The following is a 24,682-nucleotide window of genomic DNA, read 5'->3' as shown; positions in this document are numbered from 1 at the left end:
CGGGGGACGCATGCAGAACACAAGTTGCCTCACTCCTCACTATCTCCACTACTCTCTCTGCCGCTTAGACAGACTGTAGAGTGCAGCCAAATGAGCGCTCCACAGCCTTTCTTCCACCCGCTAGCTGTTGCAAGATTACAACTCCCAGCATGCCTTTACAGCGAGTATGGAATGATTCTGGCTGCACTCCACAGTCTATCTAAGTCGCAGGGAGTGAGGCAACTTGCGTCTTGCCTGCGTCCCTGAAGCGGGGATGGAAAAAACTTGTGCCCCTGTCCTGCAGTGACAGAGTAAGTTGGTAGCAGGGATGGAGAAAACTGTGTCCCTGTAACCAAGGGTGTGCGGGGCCCAGCCAATCATTGCAGGACATTCAACTACAGGGAAACAGTTTTCTTCGATACACCGGCAAAACCTCGGGTCTAATGACCAGGACTGACACCATACTAAACCACCATGATGCCTTTAGTTCAGGTCTCTAGACCCCATAGTTGAGCTATAATCTATCTGTTGATTTTAGGAGACTTCGAGCTATATAAAATGGGTCTCTATTTTATAATCATTCAAGTATACACTGTTAAGATGAACTGGAATTTCTTATGAATCGCATGAATTATTGAGTTCAAGTCTGAATCTTCAAATCTTCAACTACTTGTGAGAACCTCATTTGGAGTCTTTAATTACGCAAGGATTTTATCCTTTTTTCAAAAAAAGCTCTGACAAAAAATTTGCATATGAAATAACGGCTTCAGATTATATTCAGATTTTTTTTTTTTGTATTGTATTAATCTACATCAAGAAAAAACGATACACTCAGGAGTCATCTTAATTTGTTTAACCTCCTTAAGATTTACTGTTATTTATATTGGACCAGATCTTCTAAAATGAGGAAATAATTACAAAAAAAAATTAAGTGGAAATAAGTTTTTTTTTCTTCTTCTTCTTCCCTCTCCAACCGAGTAAAAGCAGCATACTAAATTATCCCGCCGACAGAATATTGATGCGAGTATTTTATCATTGTCTGCTTGGAAAAATATTAGAATTGGAAATTAAAAATGCATAGAGAAATGATAGAAGAGAAGATGTTATTGCTCCGTAGTAAATCCAACATTCGGATAATCACTTCTTATATTCTGAAGATTTGGAAGGGGCCTAAATAATGTGCTGCAAGGCATAAATAAAGCTTTCAGGCTGGGAGTGAATGGGTAATGCCATTTGTGATGGTGACCTCTATCGTTACGACAACACTGGCTCCAACAAAGTGCGTTCAAAAGGGACCATCAACTTACTCTTCATGGTCAGTAAAGCATTACTGTCTACTGAATGGCACACTGGCAAATAAAAAAATATCCTGCCATTTTGTGTATTCAACTTCCATGAAAATCTATCTGTCGCCATGCTTACGGACTACAGAAAAACACTAAACATAGTCAGGTTCTGCAGACATGTAATGCTCCGGATTGTTCAGCAGTGTCACAGATTTACTAAAAAATATGGGACAAAGTAGCACAGCATGCAGAACTATTATGTCTGGTAAAGTGACAGACGCTATGAAATAAACCTGACAGACCCCAATCGAAACAGTAGGGCACAGAAAAGGAAAATATTAACCCTTTAAAGACACAACACAGCCCAATAAAATTTTTGTGTGTTTTTCCTCCTCGCTTTTAAAGAGGTACTCCAGTGGAAAACTTTTTTTTTTGTTAAAGGGGTACTCTGCTGCTGAGCATTTGGAACATTTTGTTCTGAACGCTTAGAGCCAGCTCCGGGGTTCGTGACATCACGCCCCACCCCTTCAATGCAAGTCTATGGGAGGGGCTGACTCTAAGCGTTCGGAACATTTTGTTTCAAACGCTGAGCAGTGGAGTATCCCTTTAAACAGATTTGCTACTGTATGCTCCAGGGGAAGTTGTGTAGTTCTTTCCAGTCTGACCACAGTGCTCTCTGTTAACACCTCTGTCTGTGTCAGGAACTGTCCAGAGCAGGAACAAATCCCCATAGCAAACCACTCCTGCTCCAGACAGTTCCTGATATGGACAGATGTGTTAGCAGAGAGCACTGTGATGAGACTGAAAAGAACTACACAACTTCCTGTGGAGCATACAGCAGCTGATAAGTAGAATAAAGGGTATACTCCGGTGGAAAAATATATTTTGAAAAATTAACCAGTGCAAGAAAGATAAACAGATTTGTAAATTACTTCCATTCAAAAATCTTAACCCTTCCGGTACTTATCAGCTACTGTATGCTCCACAGGAAGTTATTTTCTTGCTCCTGCTCTGATACCCATGAAGGCTTACAGGCTTGTGTGTTACTGTACAACTTAAAAAAAAAAAAAAGTAAAACTTTTTGTACGAAAATCAATATGAAAAAAAAAAAAGCTTTATTCTGACCCCTTTAACATTCTTATTTTTCTATATACGGGGATGTATGAGGGTGATTTTTTTGCACCGTGATCTGTAGTTTTTTATTGGTACTAGAGATGAGCGAACTTTTCAAAAATTTGAATCGGCCGATTCGCCGAATTTTCTGAAAAAGTTTGTTTCGATCCAAATTTTTTTGTAGCGAATCTATATTAAAAAAAGGCTATTTCTAGCCTACATGCAGCCTCTATAGGGGTATAGAACACTTTGCTGTGTTCTAAAACGCATATGGAGTGTGCTGGGGTAGTGAAATAATAGTGTTATTCAGAAAAACATGCAGATTACCGGCATCGCTTTTAGAATCACTGCCACACAGCAGCACAATGACAGAGCCTGGTGGTGGCATCAGTGTCAGGAGACCATATAGTGACTGAATGACACAGCGTGGAGGTGTTGACAGCATGAGGAGACCATTTAGTGGCTGAATGGCACAGCGTGGAGGTGTTGGCAGCATGAGGATACCATATAGTGGCTGAATGACACAGCTTGGATGAGGCTGAAGCATGAGGACACCATATAGTAGCTGAATGACACAGCATGCAGGTGTAGGCAGCATAAGGAGACCATATAGTGGCTGAATGGCACAGAGTGGAGGTGTTGGCAGCATGAGGACACCATATAGTGGCTGAATGACACAGCTTGGATGAGGCTGAAGCATGAGGACACCATATAGTGGCTGAATGACACAGCGTGGAGGTGTTGGCAGCAGGAGGATACCATATAGTGGCTGAATGACACAGCTTGGATGAAGCTGAAGCATGAGGACACCATATAGTGGCTGAATGACAAAGCGTGGAGGTGTTGGCAGCATGAGGACACCATATAGTGGCTGAATGACACAGCTTGGATGAGGCTGAAGCATGAAGACACCATATAGTGACTGAATGACACAGAATGGAGGTGTTGGCAGCATGAGGATACCATATAGTGGCTGAATGGCACAGTGTGGAGGTGTTGGCAGCATGAGGACACCATATAGTGGCTGAATGACACAGCATGGACATGTTGTCAGCATGAGGAGACCATATAGTGGCTGAATGACACAGCATGGAGGTGTTGGCAGCATGAGGAGACCATATAGTGGATGAATGGCACAGCCCGGAGTTGCCAGCAGCATGAGTAAGCACTAGGCTTTCACAATCCCTAAGATTAAAAGATGAATTAAGAAATTTAAACCGAAGATTTTGGATAGCAGGTGCTACCTGTCACGATTCGGCTTACGGGTTGTGGATCCGCTGTGTCAGCGAGGGATTGGCGTGGACCGTGCTAGTGGACCGGTTCTAAGAGGCTACTGGTTTTCACCAGAGCCCGCCGCAAAGCGGGATGGTCTTGCTGCGGCAGTAGCAACCAGGTCGTATCCACTAGCAACGGCTCAACCTCACTGACTGCTGAGAAGGCGTGGGACAGAAGGACAAGGCAGAGGCAAGGTCAGACGTAGCAGAAGGTCGGGGGCAGGCGGCAAGGTTCGTAGTCAGGATGGATAGCAGAAGTTCAGGTACACAGGCTTTGGACACACTAAACGCTTTCACTGGCACAAGGCAACAAGATCCGGCAAGGGAGTGCATGGGAGGAGGTCAGATATAGTCTGGAGCAGGTGGAAGCCAATTAAGCTAATTGGGCCAGGCACCAATCAATGGTGCACTGGCCCTTTAAGTCTCAGAGAGCTGGCGCGCGCGCGCCCTAGAGAGCGGAGCCGCGCGCGCCAGCACATGACAGCAGGGGACCGGGACGGGTAAGTGACCTGGGATGCGATTCGCGAGCGGGCGCGTCCCGCTGTGCGAATCGCATCCCCAACGGCCATGACAGTGCAGCGCTCCCAGTCAGCGGGACTGACCGGGGCGCTGCAGGGAGAAAGACGCCGTGATCGCTCCGGGGAGGAGCGGGGACCCGGAGCGCTAGGCGTAACAGTACCCCCCCCCTTAGGTCTCCCCTTTTTTTTGTCCGGTAACTGCCTCCCCTGGGATGAGGACACCGGGAAAGAATGGAGGGCTTCCTCAACGGGAGGCAGTACAACAGGAGTTGGAATGGGGAGGGAGGGCAGAGGGTGAAGTTTGGCACGGGGCAGGGAGACACAAGGACGGGAGCCATGAGGGGACACAGAGGCTTGCCTGATGGGACTGGGAGGGGGGGAGAGGCACTTCCTGTGGCAGGCAGAGTCCCAGTTCTTGATCTCCCCGGTGGTCCAATCAAGGGTGGGGGAATGATGCCGGAGCCATGGCAGACCGAGGAGGACCTCAGAGGTACAGCCGGGGAGAACGAAGAGCTCAATTCTCTCGAGGTGGGGTCCAATAGACATCAGGAGGGGTTCTGTGCGATAACGCACGGTGCAGTCCAATCTGGCTCCGTTGACCGCGGAAATGTAGAGCGGCTTGACGAGACGGGTCACCGGGATGCTGAATTTATTAACAAAGGACTCCAAAATAAAATTCCCGGAGGCACCAGAGTCCAAGCAGGCCACGGCTGAGAGGGAGGAGTTGGCTGTAGGAGAAATCCGCACGGGCACCGTGAGACGTGGAGAAGAAGACTTAGAACCAAAAGATGCCACACCCACGTGAGCTGGGTGCGTGCGTGCGTTTCCCAGGCGTGGAGGACGGATAGGGCAATCCACCAAGAAATGCTCAGTACTGGCACAGTACAGACAGAGATTTTCTTCTCTACGGCGATTCCTCTCTTCCTGGGTCAGGCGAGACCGATCCACTTGCATGGCCTCCTCGGCGGGAGGCCCAGGCGAAGACTGCAAAGGATGCTGTGGGAGAGGTGCCCAGAGATCTAAGTCTTTTTCCTGGCGGAGCTCTTGGTGTCGCTCAGAAAAACGCATGTCAATGCGGGTAGCCAAATGGATGAGTTCTTGGAGGTTGGCAGGAATCTCTCGTGCGGCCAGCACATCCTTGATGCGACTGGATAGGCCTTTTTTAAAGGTCGCGCAGAGAGCCTCATTATTCCAGGATAGTTCAGAAGCAAAAGTACGGAATTGTATGGCGTACTCGCCAACGGAAGAATTACCCTGGACCAGGTTCAGCAAGGCAGTCTCAGCAGAAGAGGCTCGGGCAGGTTCCTCGAAGACACTTCGGACTTCAGCGAAGAAGGACTGGACTGTGGCTGTGGCAGGATCATTGCGGTCCCAGAGCGGTGTGGCCCAAGACAAGGCCTTTCCTGAAAGAAGGCTTACTACGAACGCCACCTTAGACCGTTCTGTAGGAAACAAGTCCGACAACATCTCCATATGCAGGGAACACTGAGACAAAAATCCACGGCAGAGTTTAGAGTCCCCATCAAATTTGTCCGGCAGGGACAAGCGTAGGTTAGGAGCGGCCACTCGCTGCGGAGGAGGTGCAGGAGCTGGCGGAGGAGATGGTTGCTGCTGTAGCAGAGGCAGAAGTTGCTGTAACATGGCGGTCAACTGCGACAGCTGCTGTCCTTGTTGGGCAATCTGCTGCGATTGCTGAGCGACCACCGTGGGAAGATCAGCGAGACTTGGCAGCGGCACCTCAGCGGGATCCATGGCCGGATCTACTGTCACGATTCGGCTTACGGGTTGTGGATCCGCTGTGTCAGCGAGGGATTGGCGTGGACCGTGCTAGTGGACCGGTTCTAAGAGGCTACTGGTTTTCACCAGAGCCCGCCGCAAAGCGGGATGGTCTTGCTGCGGCAGTAGCAACCAGGTCGTATCCACTAGCAACGGCTCAACCTCACTGACTGCTGAGAAGGCGTGGGACAGAAGGACAAGGCAGAGGCAAGGTCAGACGTAGCAGAAGGTCGGGGGCAGGCGGCAAGGTTCGTAGTCAGGATGGATAGCAGAAGTTCAGGTACACAGGCTTTGGACACACTAAACGCTTTCACTGGCACAAGGCAACAAGATCCGGCAAGGGAGTGCATGGGAGGAGGTCAGATATAGTCTGGAGCAGGTGGAAGCCAATTAAGCTAATTGGGCCAGGCACCAATCAATGGTGCACTGGCCCTTTAAGTCTCAGAGAGCTGGCGCGCGCGCGCCCTAGAGAGCGGAGCCGCGCGCGCCAGCACATGACAGCAGGGGACCGGGACGGGTAAGTGACCTGGGATGCGATTCGCGAGCGGGCGCGTCCCGCTGTGCGAATCGCATCCCCAACGGCCATGACAGTGCAGCGCTCCCGGTCAGCGGGACTGACCGGGGCGCTGCAGGGAGAAAGACGCCGTGAGCGCTCCGGGGAGGAGCGGGGACCCGGAGCGCTAGGCGTAACACTACCTATAAGAAAATTTGAAATGACCAGACCCAGGCCCAACAGCGGCATCAGTAACCCATATATTGCCTGAATGACACAACCTGTAGTTGGCTGATGCACAAGTACACACCAGGGCTTCACAATCCCCCCCCCCCAAAACACCACAATTTTAGACATTTTTGGAAAATATTTTGGAAAGCGGGTGCTATCTATGAGAAAATTTGAAATTACCAGACCCAGGCCCCACAGCGGCATCAGTAAACCATATATTGCCTGAACGACACAGCCTGGAGTTGGCTGATGCACGAGTTCACACCAGGGCTTCACAATCCCTAAGAAAAAAACTCCACAATTTTAGAAATTTTTAAAAAAGATTTTGGATAGCGGGTGCTACCTATGAGAAAATTTGAAATTACCAGACCCAGGCCCCACAGCAGCATCAGTAACCCATATATTGCCTGAATGACACAGCCTGGAGTTGGCTGATGCAAGAGTACACACCAGGGCTTCACAATCCCCCCCAAAAAACACCACAATTTTAGAAATTTTTGAAAAAGATTTTGGATATCGGGTGCTACCCATGATAAAATTTGACATTTCCAGACCCAGGCCCCACAGCGCCATTATTTTTTTATTTGAAACAACCTTTTTGTTTAAACAACCTTTGTGTGTCCCAGACCCCAGCGTGTGGGTACGAAGGACCAAATCCAACAAGCCCCCACAGGGCTCATGTGGCCGTGAGATTTAGGCGAAACGTCTCCATTGCCCTGATCGGCCATTGTTTCCAAGACTTTTCGCCAAGGAAAACCATGTGAAGAACAGCGTGACCTGCACACATGGTATGCTGAAGGGCCACTGAGACTTGTCCGGACAGTGGAGGCTTAAGACACAGCGGAGGATGTGGAGGCGGAGTAGCACACTGTCGCAGGACCAATGGGCTGACAGAGTGTAGCAGGAAGAAGCATTGAGTACACACCAGGGCTTCATAATCCCAAAGAAAAAACAACCATTTTTAAAATAATTTTAAGAATATTTAGGACAGCGGGTGCTACCTATATGTTGCATGAATGACACACCCTGGAGTTGGCTGATGCATGAGTACACACTAGGGCTTCACAATCCCTCCCAAAAAAACATAACAATTGTAGAAATTTATGAAGAAGACTTATGGATAGCGGGTGCTACCTATGAGAAAATTTTAAATTCCAAGACCCAGCAGTGCCATCAGTAAACCATATATTGCCTGAATGACACAGGCTGGAGTTGGCTGATGCATGAGTACGCACCAAAGCTTCCCAATCCCTAATAAAAAAGAAGCAGAGTTCATCCCTCTGCATATTTTTTTTTGAAAATTTTACTTAAAAAATCACACGCAACAATTGTTCAATGGTGTAATGGTTATTATTGTCGAAAATTCAAGTTTATTACTGTGATAATTATCAGAAAATTTGAAAAAAACACTACCCAAGAGTGTTTAACAATCCCATACATTGCACCATAAATGTTGAAATTTAAATTAAGCATGTATGTGTGTATTTCAAAAATCCTAAAATTAAAGGCCCAAGCCCATAAGCATCTTGAAGTCAAGTAGTTCCTGAAAGACACAGGAGCAGTCAGGAGTAGGCATCAGCAGTACCCAAGAGGCTTTAATAACCTCTTACATTGCACGATCACTTGCGAGATCCAGCAATAACAGGTGTGTTATGCCCTCAGATGTCCGGGGCTGCACGCGCGCTACACTGAACAGCGTGTGTCTATCTTTCACCGACAGGTGCGGGTAACCCGCTGAACCCCCTTCGCGATAGGGATCAGGGATTGCAATTATTTGCCAGGAAATAAGAATCACAACTAAGCTCCGGTCATATGCTCGGGTTCATTAAGTCCCTGCCCTTTGTAAACACTGCATGTCTCTACTACCGATTGGATGGTTTAGTGAGGTCCTCGGATCGGCCCCGGCAGGATAGGAGAAGGCCCTAGCAGAGCGCCGAGAATTTAAAGATCATTGTTGATATTAGCATTAAGCATGTATTAGCTACTGCTAAACTTCCAAAAATGTAAGGCCCAAGGCCTGAGGCATTAGGGAGGCAATTATTTCCTGAAAGACACAGAATGAGTCAGGAGCAGTCATTCGCAGTACCCAAGAGGGTTTCATAACCAACCCCTTACATTTAAAGATCAATGTTGAAATTTGCATTAAGCATGTATTTAGCTACTGCTAAACATCCAAAAATTGAAGGCCCAAGGCCTGAGGGCAGGGAGGCAAGTAGTTCCTGAAAGACACAGAATGAGTATGGAGCAGGCATTCGCAGTACCCAAGAGGGTTTCATAACCCCTTACATTTAAAGATCAATGTTGACATTTGCATTAAGCATATATTTAGCTACTGCTAAACATCCAAAAATTAAAGGACCAAGGCCAGAAGCATCAGTGAGGCAAGTAGTTCCTGAAAGACACAGGATGAGTCAGGAGCAGGCAATCGCAGTACCCAAGAGGGTTTCATAACCCTAATTGATAACCCAAGAGGGTTTCATAACCATAATTGGGAAGTGTTGGTGTAGCAGCAGGGTCAATTTACTCTGAGGCATCTGGCATTGGTGGCTAGAAATCCTGGCTGATCCATCCCTGATTCATCTTGACAAACGTCAGTCTCTCCACATTTTTAGTGGACAGACGAGTTCGCTTTGGGGTGACTATGGCCCCGGCCGCACTAAACACCCGCTCTGATGGCACACTACTGGCCGGGCAGGACAGCTTTTCCAGGGCAAACTCTGCTAGTTGCGGCCATAAATCAAGTTTGGCTGCCCAGAAGTCCAGCGGATCTTCAATTTTTGTTGACATGGCCATGTCAAGGTATGCCACCACCTGCTGGTTCAGGTCCTGCTCCATGTCTACCTGCTGCTGATGAGTTGCTTCACTATGCGGGTGAAGAAAGCTACTCATCAGCGACTGTAGACTTAGGCTGCTGCTGATTGAGCTGCTACTGCTCCTCCCACCTCTTCCCTCCCCAGCAGCCATGGCAGTGGAAGGTGAGCGCAGAGGGCCCCCCTAGTAAGACCTGCGAGTGGATGGACCATGTGGCCGATCTGCCAACTGACTGACTAGAATCTCTCTGTAGTAGGTCAGTTTGTCCTCCCTCTCAGTGGGTGTAAAAAAGGCCCCCATTTTGGGACGATTGCAAGGGTCTAACAAGGTGGAGATCCAGAAGTCATCCCCCTGACAAACTTTGACAATTCGGGGGTCACTACGCAAGTAACTAAGCATGCATCGTGCCATTTGCGCCAGTGACTCGGAGGGACTACCTGCCTCCATCTCCACTGCATACCGCCACGATGTGTCTGGGTCCTCTGTCTCAACTTTCTCATAACCCTCCAGCTCCTCTGGCTGCTTCTGCTTCTCCTCTCCTGTCCGAATACTAAAAACACCGGCCATCTCATCCAACCTAAACTGTGCTCCGCTCTGCCCCTCATCATCCTCCTCCTCCTCCAGTTCAGCCCCCACAGGGCTCATGTTGCCTTGAGATGTAGGCGCAATGTCTCCATTGCTGTGACCAGCCATGGTTTAAATAATTTGTTGTAGGAAATGTAGGAGTGGAATTACGTCGTTCATGGCGTAATCCAGGCGACTCACAAATAATCTGGCTTCCTAAAAGGGCCTCAGCAAACGGCAGGTGTCACGTATGAGCTGCCACTGGTTCACATTGAAGTTACACAGGGGAATACTCCTATCTGCTTGGATCATCAAGAAATCGGTGATGGCTTTTCTTTGTTCCTATAGTCTGTCCAACATATGGAGGGTGGAATTCCAATGTGTGGCAACATCACAAATAAGACTATGTTGTGGGATACCGTTCTGACGGTACAGCTCAAGGAAGGTGTGCTTGGCGGTGTACGAGTGGCTGAAGTGTATGAACAGTTTCTTTGCCATTTTCAGGATGTTTTGCAAATGGGGTGAAGATTTGAGGAAGTGCTTGACAACCAGATTCAACTCGTGTGCCATGCAGGGCGCATGTTTCACACTTCCTTGTCACAGCGCGGACACAATGTTCTTCCCGTTGTCGGTCACCATGGTTCCAATTTCCAGATTTCGTGGAGTAACCCATACTCGGAACTTTAGCAGTTCCTCCCCTGTGTGACTCCGTTCGCCAAGGCGAACAGCTTGACACCGCCGTGCCCTACACACATGGTACGATGAAGGGCCACCGAGATTTGGCCGTGCAGTGGAGGCCGAGGACACGGTGGAGGATGAGGAGGTGGCGTCGCACACTGTAACAGGACTAACTGCCTGGGAGCGAGAGCGTGGCGAGGAAGCGGTGTGACCTGTCCAAGTTGCTGTTGTGGCTGTGCAGGAACCACATTTACCCAGTGAGCCGTAAAAGGCAAGTATTGTCCCTGCCAGTAGTTACAGCTCCATACGTCGGCGCTGCCGTGCACTTTTGAACACACCGACAGGCTCAAGGACTGGCCCACCTTCTCTTGTACAAACTTATTGAGGGCTGGTACTGCCTTCTTCGCAAAGAAATGACGGCTTGGGACTCTCCACCTCGGCTCGGCACAAGCCATCAATTCTCTGAAAGGTGCAGAGTCCACCACTTGAAAAGGGAGGGACTGCAACACCAGAAACTTGGATAGGAGCACATTCAACTTCTGCGCCGTTGGATGAGTGGGCGCATACTGTTGTCTCTTGGACATGGCTTCGACGATGGATTGCTGGCGGAATGGCTGACTAAAAGCGGGAGAAGCAGGAGCGACAGAAGGAGGGTTTGACACACAGCTCCCTTCGGGTGAGGTGGTGGAGCCTTGGCTGGATGAAGGAAGGAGTGGATGGCCACTGGGTGATGCAGCAGGCTTGACCACTACATCGGAGCCACGGTTCTCCCAGGCCGCTTTATGGTGGCGAAACGTGTTGACGCAGGGCCGTGGTGCCGACATTGGGACCTTGGCCACGCTTCACCTTCTGCCGACAGATCTTGCATGTGGCTACGTAAACCACCGAGTAGCTGATTTTCCCACCCGCAGTCTGCACTAATTGACTGCTACTGGCGCCGTCTCCAGGAACCCCTGTTCAACTACCTCCTGGAAAGGTAGGCTGCCACGAAGCAGGTGGTCTCCCCCGGGCACATTTGGCTCCTGAATTTCCACTACTGCCACCACGCTGACTGCCAACCGTGCTACCGCCTTGCTGCCTCAAGGGCAACCTACAACTCTCTTCTCCTGATGATGATGAAGCCCCTTCTGCACCCGGCTCCCAATTGCGATCGGCTTCATCATCATCAACAGTTGTGTGCACTTCACTGATGTCCTCCTTAGGTTCCCCAACAGTGTCTGCTTCAGGACCCTGAACACTTGCAGCACCGCCTCCCACGTCACCCTCCGCATCACTACTTGGCCGCCTAGCGGAGCAAGCGGCGCATGTCTCCTGCCCTTCTTGGCTGTCCAGTAGCTTCTGACTGTCCTCTATTAGATCGTCCTCAGTAAATAGTGGAGCTGAACCCACAGCATAAGATACTTCTTTAGGAGAGGGAACAGCATAGGACAAAGGCAATGGGAGGACAGGGACTGCTCCCGGGCCATGCCAACTGAGGGTTGTGTCTGAGGAACCCACCGACTGTTGACTGGGGGTGTCAAATGTCACTTGTGATGATGTGGATGAGCGTGTTAACCAATCCACGACGGCAGATGGGTTGCTGGTGGAGACACGACCGCTGGCTGATAACGGGAGCTCAGGCCTCTCGCTGCGACTCCTGCTGCCACTCGCCCCAAGTCTGCTGCCAACTCTGCCTGAAGTATTTAGGCCTCTGCCACTCCTCTGTGCACGTCCTGGCACTTCTCTGCCTGACATACTTAGTGCGTTTATGAGGGTATTACAATGCACTACACTACTCTTTAAACAGTATTTGTCTAGAACAGCAGCAGGCAATTACTTACGGCTGTCCTTGAACAGTATGGAGAGAGAGAGAGAGGGAGAGAGAGAGAGAGACCCTTACCTGCCTCTTTGCTGTCTAATTGGTGCTTTGAAGCTCCCAGCCAGCCATGGAATAAGCCCTTCCCCTAATAAATAAGTTTGAATCATCCCCCTTTTCCATTTTTTAAATAAAATAATGTCATTAAAAATAAAAACAATCATATGTGGTACCACCTCGTGAGTAAATGTCTGAACTATTAAAATATAAGGTTAGTTAAACTGCATGGTCAATGGCGTACACGTAAAAAAAAAAATACCAAAGTCCAAAATTGTGTATTTTTGGTCGCTTCATATACCATCAAAAAATTCATATAAAGCGATCAAAAAGTCCCATTAAAACAGATAATGGTACCGATAAAACTAGAAACCACGGTACAAAAAATTAGTCCTCGAGGGGGCGTGGCTGGACGCGCTGGCTGAAGGACGTGCACCCTGAGAGCTCCTGCTAGGACCGGTGTTTAACGGGCAAAAGCACCGGGTTATGGGAGGCAGGCGCAGAAATAAGAAGTCCACACAGCAGCCTCAAGCCTCCGGGGACCCCACTCGGCTAATTTTGGCGTTCTTTAAACCGAACTACCAGCACATGGACAAGCTCCAAACAGCGCGCTCTCCCAGGACAATGGCCGCGACCAGAAATGAAGCCCGGGCTCTGACTGCGGCTCCTCACTGCCCGGAGCCTGCTCCATCTCCTCCTGCCTCCGCTGCGTATGCAGAAAGCACAGCTCCGGCACCGCTTGCCGAGAACGGAGATCCCCCAGATGTTTTCTACCTGCAGAGCGCTCCAGAAGGTAGGGATTCTCTCTATTTCCCAGCACCCCTGGACCCCGGTATGTCCGGTGGGACCATGCAGCTCTCTAGTGCCGCCTCACCACAGCACCACGCCTCTGTACATCAGCTGCCTGCAGCCTCATCCTCCAGGGCTACCCAGCTACCAGCACTCCCTGAAGGGGCTCTAACCCATTCCCCCCTGAGCCACCGGAATCCCTCCACAGCAGGGAGCTCAGTGTCCAGCGAGCCCTTCTGCCATCCACAGCTCCTTGCTCACAAAAGGGGCCCCTTCCAATCTTGCCCACCAGTTCTCCCCCAGCACCTCTACTCGGGAGCCCTCCACCCTCCACTCCATGGAACAAACTGTATACCCCCACAGTTGGGGTCAAGATACCCACTCTCTTTCCTCAAACCCTGACCCACCCGTGCGAGCCTCACCTCACGCTTGCCTACCCGGTCCCCCAATGGTCCCGGGACCACCACCAAGGTATGTCATAGACTGGGCCGCAGAAATGGAGGTGGCTGACTCTGACCCTGACAAGGACTCTTATGACTCTTCCTCAGACACTGATACTCCAGATTATTGGGGTAAAAGCCCTCCTGCCAAAAAGAAGCTTTTTAAGACCCCCCTGAGCAGGCTGGCAAAATGCCTATGGACGCTCACTCCTCATCTGATGACTCATGTTCTCAAACGAAACACTCTCATAGCTCTCACAAGCCGAGAGTACAATCCCTGCCAGTGGCCCCTCCTATGATGTCGGCCTGGGGGATACCTGCTTCTACCCTGCCCTCTCCGGAGGCGGCAGTCAATACCCTCAAGGGCCATCCTGAACTGCAAGCACTACTTGCACTGTTACCGACGAAAGCTGATATGGTTTCATTGGCATCTGACCTAAAGGCGGCCTGGAAAAGAGATCTGGTGCCAGTCAAAGCCGAGATATCCCACCTGCATGCCAGGGTTCAGACCCTTGAAGAATTCAAAACATCTGCTACTTGCCAGATTCAGTCTCCTCAAGAATCCACGAAAAATCTCTCTCTACAGCATGCATCGACAATTGAGCACTTAGACGACATTGACAACAGGAACCGCAGAAACAACATTCCGCTCAATGGATTACCGGAATCGGTGAAACCGCAAGACCTGGAGAGAACCGTGATACGTCTGTTTAATGAAGTACTCCAGAAACCTCCAGATAATGAGATTGAACTTGACAGAGTGCACAGGGCCTTAAATGCTAAAATCCCTGACCCAGGGAAACCCAGAGACGTTATATGCCGGGTACACCATTTCTCTCAGAAGGATGCTAAAATGAAGAATGCCCGCACCATTAAGAACCTCACATTTAATGGGTCATCAGTACAACTATATCCGGATCTCTCCCTCTGGACACTCTGCCTACGGGCAGCGTTAAAACCTCTTCTGCAGACCCTTCTCAATGCACAGATCTCCAACAAATGGGGCTACCCCTTTTCTCTGGTTGCCAGACATGGGACTACCACCGCCACCCTGAGACGCCCGAAAGACCTTAGCAGTTTTCTCAAAACCTTCAGACTTCCACCAGTTACCTTGCCAGAATGGACACAACTTTACTGCTTGGAGGCCATATCGCCTCATACTCCCCGCCCGGCGGCTGTGCAGGCGACCCGTGAGATGCAACAATTGACGCCGCTTCCCCAGAGGCAGAAGAGAAAGACCTGATATCTATGGAACTGATAAGGAATCCACCTTGCTGTCGTCCTCCGGTTGGACCCCTGGGATCCTCGGTCTCTAGTCCTTTTCATGGACATTTGGCCTTGTCTGTCTCAACTCAGAGTATATTGGTCTTGTATGCTTTTCTGATTTTTCTTTACCTGTTATACTGATGTTTATTTCCCCCATTACTCCCTCCCCCCCCCCCTTCTACTGGGGACTCTGATTGAAGTCATCTTACATACCTATATGTATTTGCCACTAAACTTGGCTTGCCTGATTCCTCCCATAGCCCTCCGCTCATTTGCTTCCACAGGGCTCCTGGCCCGACCGGCTTTCCATTGCCCGTTACCTAGCATGCCCTCTCTCCTGACACGAGACTGTGTGGCAACTAGTGTTGAGCGGCATAGGCCATATTCGAATTCGCGAATATTCGCGAATATATGGACGAATATTCGTCATATATTCGCGAATATTCGCATATTCATTATATTCTCGTTTTATTTTCGCATATGCGAAAATTCGCGTATGCGAAAATTAACATATGTGAAAATTAGCATATACAAAATTAGCACACACGGAAATTCGCATATGCGAAAATTAGCATATGATAATTTTCGCATATGCGAATTTTTACACACCAGTCTTACACAGTAGTATTAGAGCCTTCTTTACACCACACAAGCTGGAAACAGAGAGGGGTGATCACTGTGATGTGTACTGTGAAGAAAAAAAAAAAAAATGAATATTCGTAATTACAAATATATAGCGCTATATTCGCGAAATTCACGAATTCGCGAATATGCGATATTCGCGAATAATATTCGAATTGCGAATATTCGCGAGCAACACTAGTGGCAACATATCGAGCCATCAAGCCCCGGCCTTCGACGTCCTTATACCCTCCGTTCCTTAATGATTTACATATTGCGGTGGTGTTCCTTCGACTGCCGAGCCCACTATGTTTCCCCCACTAGGTGGCCTACCAGGCTGGTCCTGGCTTGGTCTTGGGCCCTTATGGCCCTCTTCTTTAGTACCCTTGCTTCTGTGTCTGTGCGGCAGCTGGCTCTATTGCCCTTCTCTACTTCCACTCGTCTCTAATTTTTTCACCTTATTCCTTGCTTATCTCCTTATTCTAGGTCGGACCCTCCATCTGCTGTGCTTCCAGGTCGGTCGGACGATGGGATGTCGCCAGGGCAGTTTGGTAAGTGATTTCATCCCCCTTTTTGGTTATGATGGCAGTAGACATTAAAATAACCTCCATTAATGTACAGGGCTTCAATACACCAGAAAAACAGACACAAACCCTTTCTTCGTTCCATAAACAGAAAGTTCACATCCTTGCGCTTTAGGAAACACACTTCAAGGAGGGACATCTCCCGACACTGCATTCCAGATATTACCCTCACTGGTACCATAGTACCAATCCCGAGTCCAGAACGAAAGGCGTTTCTATCGCCTTCCACAGATCCCTTCCCGTGCAGGTCTCCTCATCCCTGATAGATCCCAATGCCTGATATGTATTCCTGAACTGTACTATTGCAGACCGATGCTTCACAATTGCCTCCATCTACGCCCCCAACCACTCTAAAATTTCCTTCCTACTCCACACTCTAGACACGCTGGCGGGGTTCGCTTCTAGCTCCATAATTCTCTGTGGCGTTCTAAATGTGCCTCTCTTTCCCTCTTGTGACACCTCCTCAGGCCACTCTGTACTCTCACACAACAAACTTAGGGCCCTACGCCAGAAGCTTCATGCTCTTCAACTCAGTGACACATGGCGTGCACTCCACCCGGAAGGGCAAGATTACATGTTCTTTTCCCACCCCAGACAGTCCTATAGTAGACTTGATTATATATTTTTCCCCCATCACCTCCTCGCCACTATTTCCACAGCAGACATAGGTATAATGACCCATTCTGATCATGCCCCAGTATCCTGCACCTTCTCTATCCCATCATTCGCCAAGCCCCATTCTTCATGGAAACTGAGTCTCTTTTATTAGACACACTGTGTCTCCAGGAACTTAAATCCTCCATCCACCAATTTGCTCTGGATCATGCCTCTGACCTCACTTCCTCTGCTACGAAGTGGGACACCCTAAAATGTGTGCTCCGAGGTGTGTTGATGAAGCATGGGGCTAGGCTTAAAAGGGAAATGTCCGCACAATTCCTTTCCCTGACACGATCCCTACACAGTTTAGAGACACAACATAAAGCCTCTAAGCAGGATGACTTGTATAGGGAGCTGATCCGTGTGCGTCACGAGCTACTGACCCTACTGACCTCTAAACATCGATACTATAGACAACTCACAGGCAAGATCATTTATGAGTGGGGCAACAAATCTGGCAAGTTGCTGGCCTCTGCTCTTAAAAAGCAAGCGCTCCGCTACGTACATCCTGGTCATCCAATCTAGGCCAGGAATCACCTCCCATCTCACTCCTGATATCTTAGCGGCATTCCACACCTATTACAACCAGCTATATAACCTCCCATGGCCACCCGCCCTTTCCAACACCACTGTGAACCCCCGACTACTACGTGATTATGTGGACGCCACGGCGCTCCCGTGCCTACCACAAGCTGCAATCCAGGCCTTGGAGTCCCCTTTCTCCGTAGAGGAGTTGGAGTCAGTGATCTCATCCCTTCCTTCGGGGAAAAGTCCTGGTCCAGATGGATATACAGCTAAGTTTTTTAAAACACTTGGTCCAGAACTGCTGACTCCACTCCTCTCGGCGTTTAACGAGGTCGCACCAGGATCCCCTCTCCCCCCTCCTTCATGCGGGCATTTGTGACGGTAATACCTAAAGAAGGAAAGGACCCCTTGCTGTGTCCCAGTTACTGTCCAATCTCGTTGATTAATGTTGATGCTAAAATATTCGCAAAACTATTGGCGAACAGATTGGCGGACCACATGGGCTCCCTCTTCCACCCTGATCAGGTGGGCTTCATCCGTGGTCGAGAAGCATGGGACAATACCCTAAGAACCTTCTCGACGATACATTATGCAAAACGTCAGAAGCTTCCTCTAATGCTCTTATCGTTAGACACAGAGAAGGCCTTCGATCGGGTGGACTGGGAGTTCATGGAGTCCACGTTGTCGCAAATAGGTCTTGGTCCACTGATGAGAGGGAGGATCAAGGCCCTATACACCAACTCCCAAGCACAAATCCGCGTTAATGGCCAATTGTCCAATCCCTTTTCTATCCGCAATGGCACGATGCAGGGGTGTCCACTGTCCCCCCTCCTGTATGTCTTATGCATGGAGCATCTCCTCATAGACATCAGATGAAACCCTGATATACAGGGGATACCCCTTCCTCAGTGCCACTATAAATGCTCCACCTATGCGGACGATCTCCTGTTGTTTTTGTCCTCCCCACAGATCTCCTTGCCTTCCTTATTAGCCACTATAGGGAAATACTCTAGCTTTAGCAATTATAAATTATAAACTCAACCTTTCTAAATGCGAAGCGATGAATATTACGATCCCCCCCCCCCCAGGTCATACATTCCCTGAAGTTGTCGTATCCATTTAAGTGGCAGACACACTCAATTAAATACCTAGGAATAGACCACACTGACAAATACCGCTTTAACTTCTCCCCACTCCTACAGACGCTGTGCTCTGACTTGGCCAGATGGGAACGCAGGGACTTCTCTTGGCTGGGAAGGATTAACATTTTGAAAATGAATGTGCTCCTACGCATGCTCTACCTCTTTGCCTGTATACCATCGTACCTGCCCCGCACATTTTTCCGTGAGGTCTCTGCGGTCCTGTCTGGCTTTGTCTGGGCCCGGCGCCACCCCCGCCTAGTTAGACAGATCTTGACTAGGAAAAAGAGTGATGGTGGTCTGGCACTTCCAGACCTGACCTCGTACTATCTGGCCATGGTCCTCACTAGAGTACTGGATGGCTTCCATCACCGACATGACAAGCAGTGGGTGACTTTTGAAAGTAGAGCCATGCAGGTGGACGTCAAATCCTTGCTATGGACACCTGGTCTCCTGACTGCTGGGAAGGTCCCCTCTGACATGCCCCCTATTGCTGCCTCAGTACTTAAAACATACAAGTCCTATTTAGCCCGCCTGCAATTTCTCCCTTCCCCTAGGCCACTGACCCCGCTCTTTGGCAACCCTGCTTTCCCACCCGCTCAGCGCCCTTGTTCCTTCCTATCCTTCAATAGAGATGATGCCCCCACACTGTGACCTGATGATTCTGACGGCTCTGAAACCCATGTCTGACCTGTCTCGCGACCCCCCACTCTCCATAGTGCCGGCGTTTCAATATGCCCAACTTACACACTTCCATGCTTCGCAAAGGACAGGATTGGCCCTACACCGGCCCCTCACGCCCTTTGAAAATTTATGTATCTCTGCCTCCCCAGTACCTAAAACTGTCAGCGCACTCTACACACATCTCCTTGCGACCACTTCTGTGACACCGATTTCCTTCTGCTCGGCATGGGAGAGAGAGCTGGGTGACACTATTACAACTTTGGAATGGAAAAGTGCCTTCACATGGTGCCACCGGTCTTCTGTATCGTGCAAGGCCCACAAAACCAACTATAAGATTCTTACTAGGTGGTATCGTGTCCCCTCACTGCTTGCTAGATTCTACCCAGGGGCCTCTGATACCTGTTGGCGGTGCGGAGGACCCGGTGGCACCATGTTGCACATATGGTTAACTTGCCCTGCGCTAAACGCGTTTTGGACTCAGGTCCTAGACATTATGTCTAGGCTGACTTCCCTCGTGGTCCCCAAAGACCCTAAGCTAATCTTATTATCCATCCTCCCGGACCGGGTGCCCAGGTCGTCCTCGAGATTGCTTCACTTCCTCCTACTGGCTGCCAGAACTGTGATTCCAAGGTTGTGGAAATCCTCAGTTCCCCCCTCGGTCTCGGCCTGGCTCAAAGAAGTTTCTCACCTACACAGGATGGAGGAACTCCTGGCCGACTCCCAGCTGGATCACTATCACGCTATATGGAGGCCCTGGTCAGAATTCATATCCTCGACCGATTTTGAAACCCAGTACATTACTACACAGCCTCACAGCCTACTGCCTTCTGCCACTCCCTGAATATTAATTTCATTACCTCCGATGCCCTCGTATTGACTGCCTAAGTGACCCTGATATTTGTACCCTGCCTGGAGCACCTCCGGATTGCTGGTCAGATCTCTTCCTCTCCCTCATCTCTACCTCTGCTCCCCTCCCTTTCTTTCTTCCATTCCTCTTCTGTTACCCCTCACCTATGCTCTTTCCCATCCCTTTCCTCCTCCTTCCATTGTAATTTTTTGTTCATTGACACATGTATACCTGCCTGGGACCTGATATCTGGTCGGGTACTGCAAAACTTTTTGAACTTGATGCGACTTCGCCCTGGGGCGACTTGAGCCCGCATGTTGCCAACCTCCCTGCTGTAATAGCCTCTCTCACAGGCTGAAGGCTGACTTCCTATTTCCCTTTCATATGACACTGATTCCCAACTGATACTCCCGAATGGGGGGAAAAAAAAAAAAACCTGACCGCAAAGTACTCATACACCTTTGTTCCTATTATGTAGACTTATGGTGACATTCTTGTTGCATGTGTCCTTCCCAACCTCCAAAGTATGTTGTAGTTGTTTTGTTACGGAAAACTTTAATAAACTTTATTGTGAAAAAAATAAAAATAAATAGTCCTCATACATCCCCGTATGCGGAAAACTAAAAAAGTTATACGGGTCAGAAAATGACTGATTTTAAACATACTAATTTTGGTAGTTAAAAAAATTCTAAAGTAGTAAAATAAAATAAAACCTATATAACTTAGGTATCCTTGTAACCGTATGGACCTACAGAATAAAGATAAGGTTATTTTTAATAAAAAAGTGCACTGTGTAGAAACAAAAGCCCCCAAAAATTACAAAAGTGCATTTTTTTTTTATTTTGCCCAACAAATATGTTTTTTTTTGTTTCGCCACAGATTATGTTATAGTATAAGTGATTTCATTACAAAGTATGATTAGTGACCCAAAAAGCAAGCTCTTATGTGGGTCTGTAGGTGCATAATTGAAAGCGTTATGATTTTAAGAAGGAGGAAGAAACAAAAAGGATCCCTCTCTAGGCGCTGCTTCTCCCAATGGATTCACACAGAAGAAGTTGTCAGGTAAAATTTATTCTTTATTGACCAATGACGCATTTCGGGTATTAACCCTTCCTCAGATTGGCCTTTTAAGAAGGGGAGGAGAAAAAAACTAAAGTGCAAAAACCAAAATCGGTCTGGTCCTTAAGGGGTTAAGGGTACAGTACATAAATTAGCACATATCACAGCATAACAATAAATCACATTTTCACAGGTTAAACAATAGAGCTACGGGTCCAACATATAAACAGCAGGGATGCTTGAGGCAATCTTTAGCCGATAGATAGATAGACAGATCGATATGAGATAGATAGATAGATAGATAGATAGATATGAGATAGATAGATAGATAGATAGATAGATAGATATGAGATAGATAGATAGATAGATAGATAGATAGATAGGAGATAGATAAATAGATAGATATGAGATAGATAATAGATAGATAGATAGATATGAGATAGATAGATAGATAGATATGAGATAGGTAAATAGATAGATAGATAGATATGAGATAGATGGATAGATATGAGATAGATATATAGATAGATATGAGATAGACGGATAGATATGAGATAGATAGATATATAGATAGATATGAGATAGATGGATAGATATGAGATAGATAGATAGATAGATAGATAGATATGAGATAGATAGATAGACATGAGATAGATAGATAGATAGATATGAGATAGGTAAATAGATAGATTGAGCCGACTTGACAATGGTGGTGTGAGACCACAGAAACGTAGTTGTTGTATTTATGCTGTATAGATAGATAGATATATGGATATATAGATAGATAGATAGATATGAGATAGATAGATAGATAGATATGAGATAGATAGATAGATAGATAGATATGAGATAGACAGATATATAGATAGATAGATAGATAGATAGATAGATATGAGATAGATAGATAGATAGATATGAGATAGATGGATAGATATGATATAGATAGATATGATATAGATAGATAGATATGAGATAGATATGAGATAGATAGATATGAGATAGATAGATAGATAGATAGATAGATATGAGATAGATAGATAGATAGATAGATAGATAGATAGAACCAAATATTCTCATTTATAAAACATAAATACAGTGTCTCCTTTAAGGTACTTTAGATTTTTCTGAAGTAAAAGCAGAGGATTTGGTGGATCTCCAGCCTGCGCTGGTACAATAGTGAGACTGCTATGATGATGAATGGCTGTGTCTGCTGTACATCATCTATCACGGTGACAAAGACAATATTAAAACAATATTTCACACATTTCCGGGCTTGTACACAAATTTGAATCCTTTAGAAACTTCAGAGCTGATGGCAACAGCTTGTTAAAGATTGGTAACATTGTCGGATTTTATGAGCATTAGCACTTTTGTGACCAATCAAAAGTAATGCCATAAAAAGAGAGAAATAACTAAAAATATGGTTCTTTTATTTATATATTACAGTTGCCAAAAAAACTAAGTTAAAGGAAAACTCAGGCGAAAATAAACTTATTTTGTCTCTGGGACGGGACCCCGGCTTTCTCAGTGAGGAGTGAGTGTTATCTACCCGTAGATGGCACGCCCTCTATGGGAGCGCCAATAATGCCCGAGAGCTGTACTCGCGTCCTTTCGATGCTCCGATAGAAATTAATGGAGCACGCGCCTCACTGAGCGCTAGGTCTCGTCCTGATGATTGTGGGGGTCCCAGCAATTGGACCCCCGTGAATAGTTACTTATCCCCTATCCTGTCGCTAGGGGATACGTTTATCCTTTAAAGGGGTACTCCGCCCCTAGACTTCTTATCCCCTATCGAAAGGATAGGGGATAAGATGTCAGATCACGGGGGTCCCGCCACTGAGGACCCCCGGGTTCTGGGCTGCAGCACCCACCTGTTGCGGCTTCCGGCAGCGCTGGAGGCTCTCATCCTAACACCTCATGACCACAGTGACGGGAGATCGTGATGTTACAACTCCGCCCCCGTGTGACGTCACTCCCCGCCCCCTCAATGCAAGTCTCACGTCACCATGGTCGGTAGCCGAAGTGGGTGCTGCAGCCGAGATCCCGGGGGTCCCCAGCGGCGTGACCCCCACGATCTGACATCTTATCCCCTATCCTTTCGATAGGGGATAAGATGTCTAGGGGTGGAGTACCCCTTTAACCCTTTGTAATTTGGCTGTTGGTCACTACACAGTAGAAATTAATTTTGCCTATCCTAACTGTGGCTCCCGATACTCAGATATTCCCAGGACTTACAGTACAGCCACCAAATAGTATGACAAACAGAATGTCAAGGTAACAAAAATAAAAAAAACAAACACCTCACCAATAGATAAAAGAAAGCAAGGAGGATGGCAGAAAAAAGGATGCATAAGAATTGTATTGAAAACAACAGGCAACTGAGATTTACAACTTCACAATACAAACAAAAGAACTTCAATGAAAAAATGAGAACCAACGGGGTAACTAAGGCAAGACTAGACTAAACCAAGGTCAGACTGACCCACTGGGGAATCTGGAAATCTCCCGGTGGGCTACTAAGCTAAGAAAGGCCAGCACTAGCTGAGCACTGCACAGTACTAAGTACGAGGGATCCTTTCAGAAAAGTTTGGCAAGTACTGCTATAAGGTGCTGTACTGCAGACGATCGGCAAGCTCGTGGAATAGTTGGGCTGCGACCACCACAACTTTCCACTGCTCCGGCGCCATCTTGTTGCTCACACCACTTGGAAAGCTGCTCTCCGCCATGTCTGTACCCTCCATCTCTTCCTTGTGCAGACTGAAGAGGTTGCTGTGCAGGGCTCCTTTTATAATGGGCTTCTCCAAAATGGCTGCCGGCCGGAAGGACGTCATCGGTGCAGCCCCGACTTCCAGTCCCAATGGAAACAACAGCAGTGAATTTAAGTTCCCTTTTGGCTGCAACACATTTACTTGATAGCCACGCCCAGGGGCGGGTCGTAGCGCCGCACGGGCCTTTTTCGCGTGCTTTTCCGGCAGCAGGTTAACTCTTGCATCTCCGACCAGACCAGAGGATCATAGGATATATTGACTTCTCACTTTATACATTTCTGCAGCCAATTCATTTTCGCCTCCCCCCTTACTTTTCGCGTGAGCTCCCTGCACGCAACACCATACACATGACTCCGTACACTTAAATGGTGGTTTGCAGCCCATTAGTAAAGTCCTTTACATAGGGGGGAGTACTCTGTTAACGGTGGCAACAGCTGTAGGCACAAACCCGTATCCTGTTCGTAGGATGCCAAAAGCTATGTGGTAGCTTGGGGGTATAGAGTAAATGGGGTGTAGCTGTGTGGTTACTAATGGGTGCTTTCTTAACCCTTTCTATTCGTGACGCCAGGGTGAGGGCTCCTCTGCAATGCTTGTCCTACCGCCACCCTTCCCAAGAGTGATAGGGAGGTATGAAATAATTGAATGTCCACAAGAGAGTTTGCTGAAAACAGTCAGAACTTTTACTGAAGATTTTATGCAAGCTTCATAACCGGAACAGTCTCTATACA

This window comes from Hyla sarda, chromosome 4, assembly GCF_029499605.1.
Source record: "Hyla sarda isolate aHylSar1 chromosome 4, aHylSar1.hap1, whole genome shotgun sequence".
Lineage (NCBI taxonomy): Eukaryota > Metazoa > Chordata > Amphibia > Anura > Hylidae > Hyla > Hyla sarda.
This window is presented reverse-complemented; position numbering follows the sequence as displayed.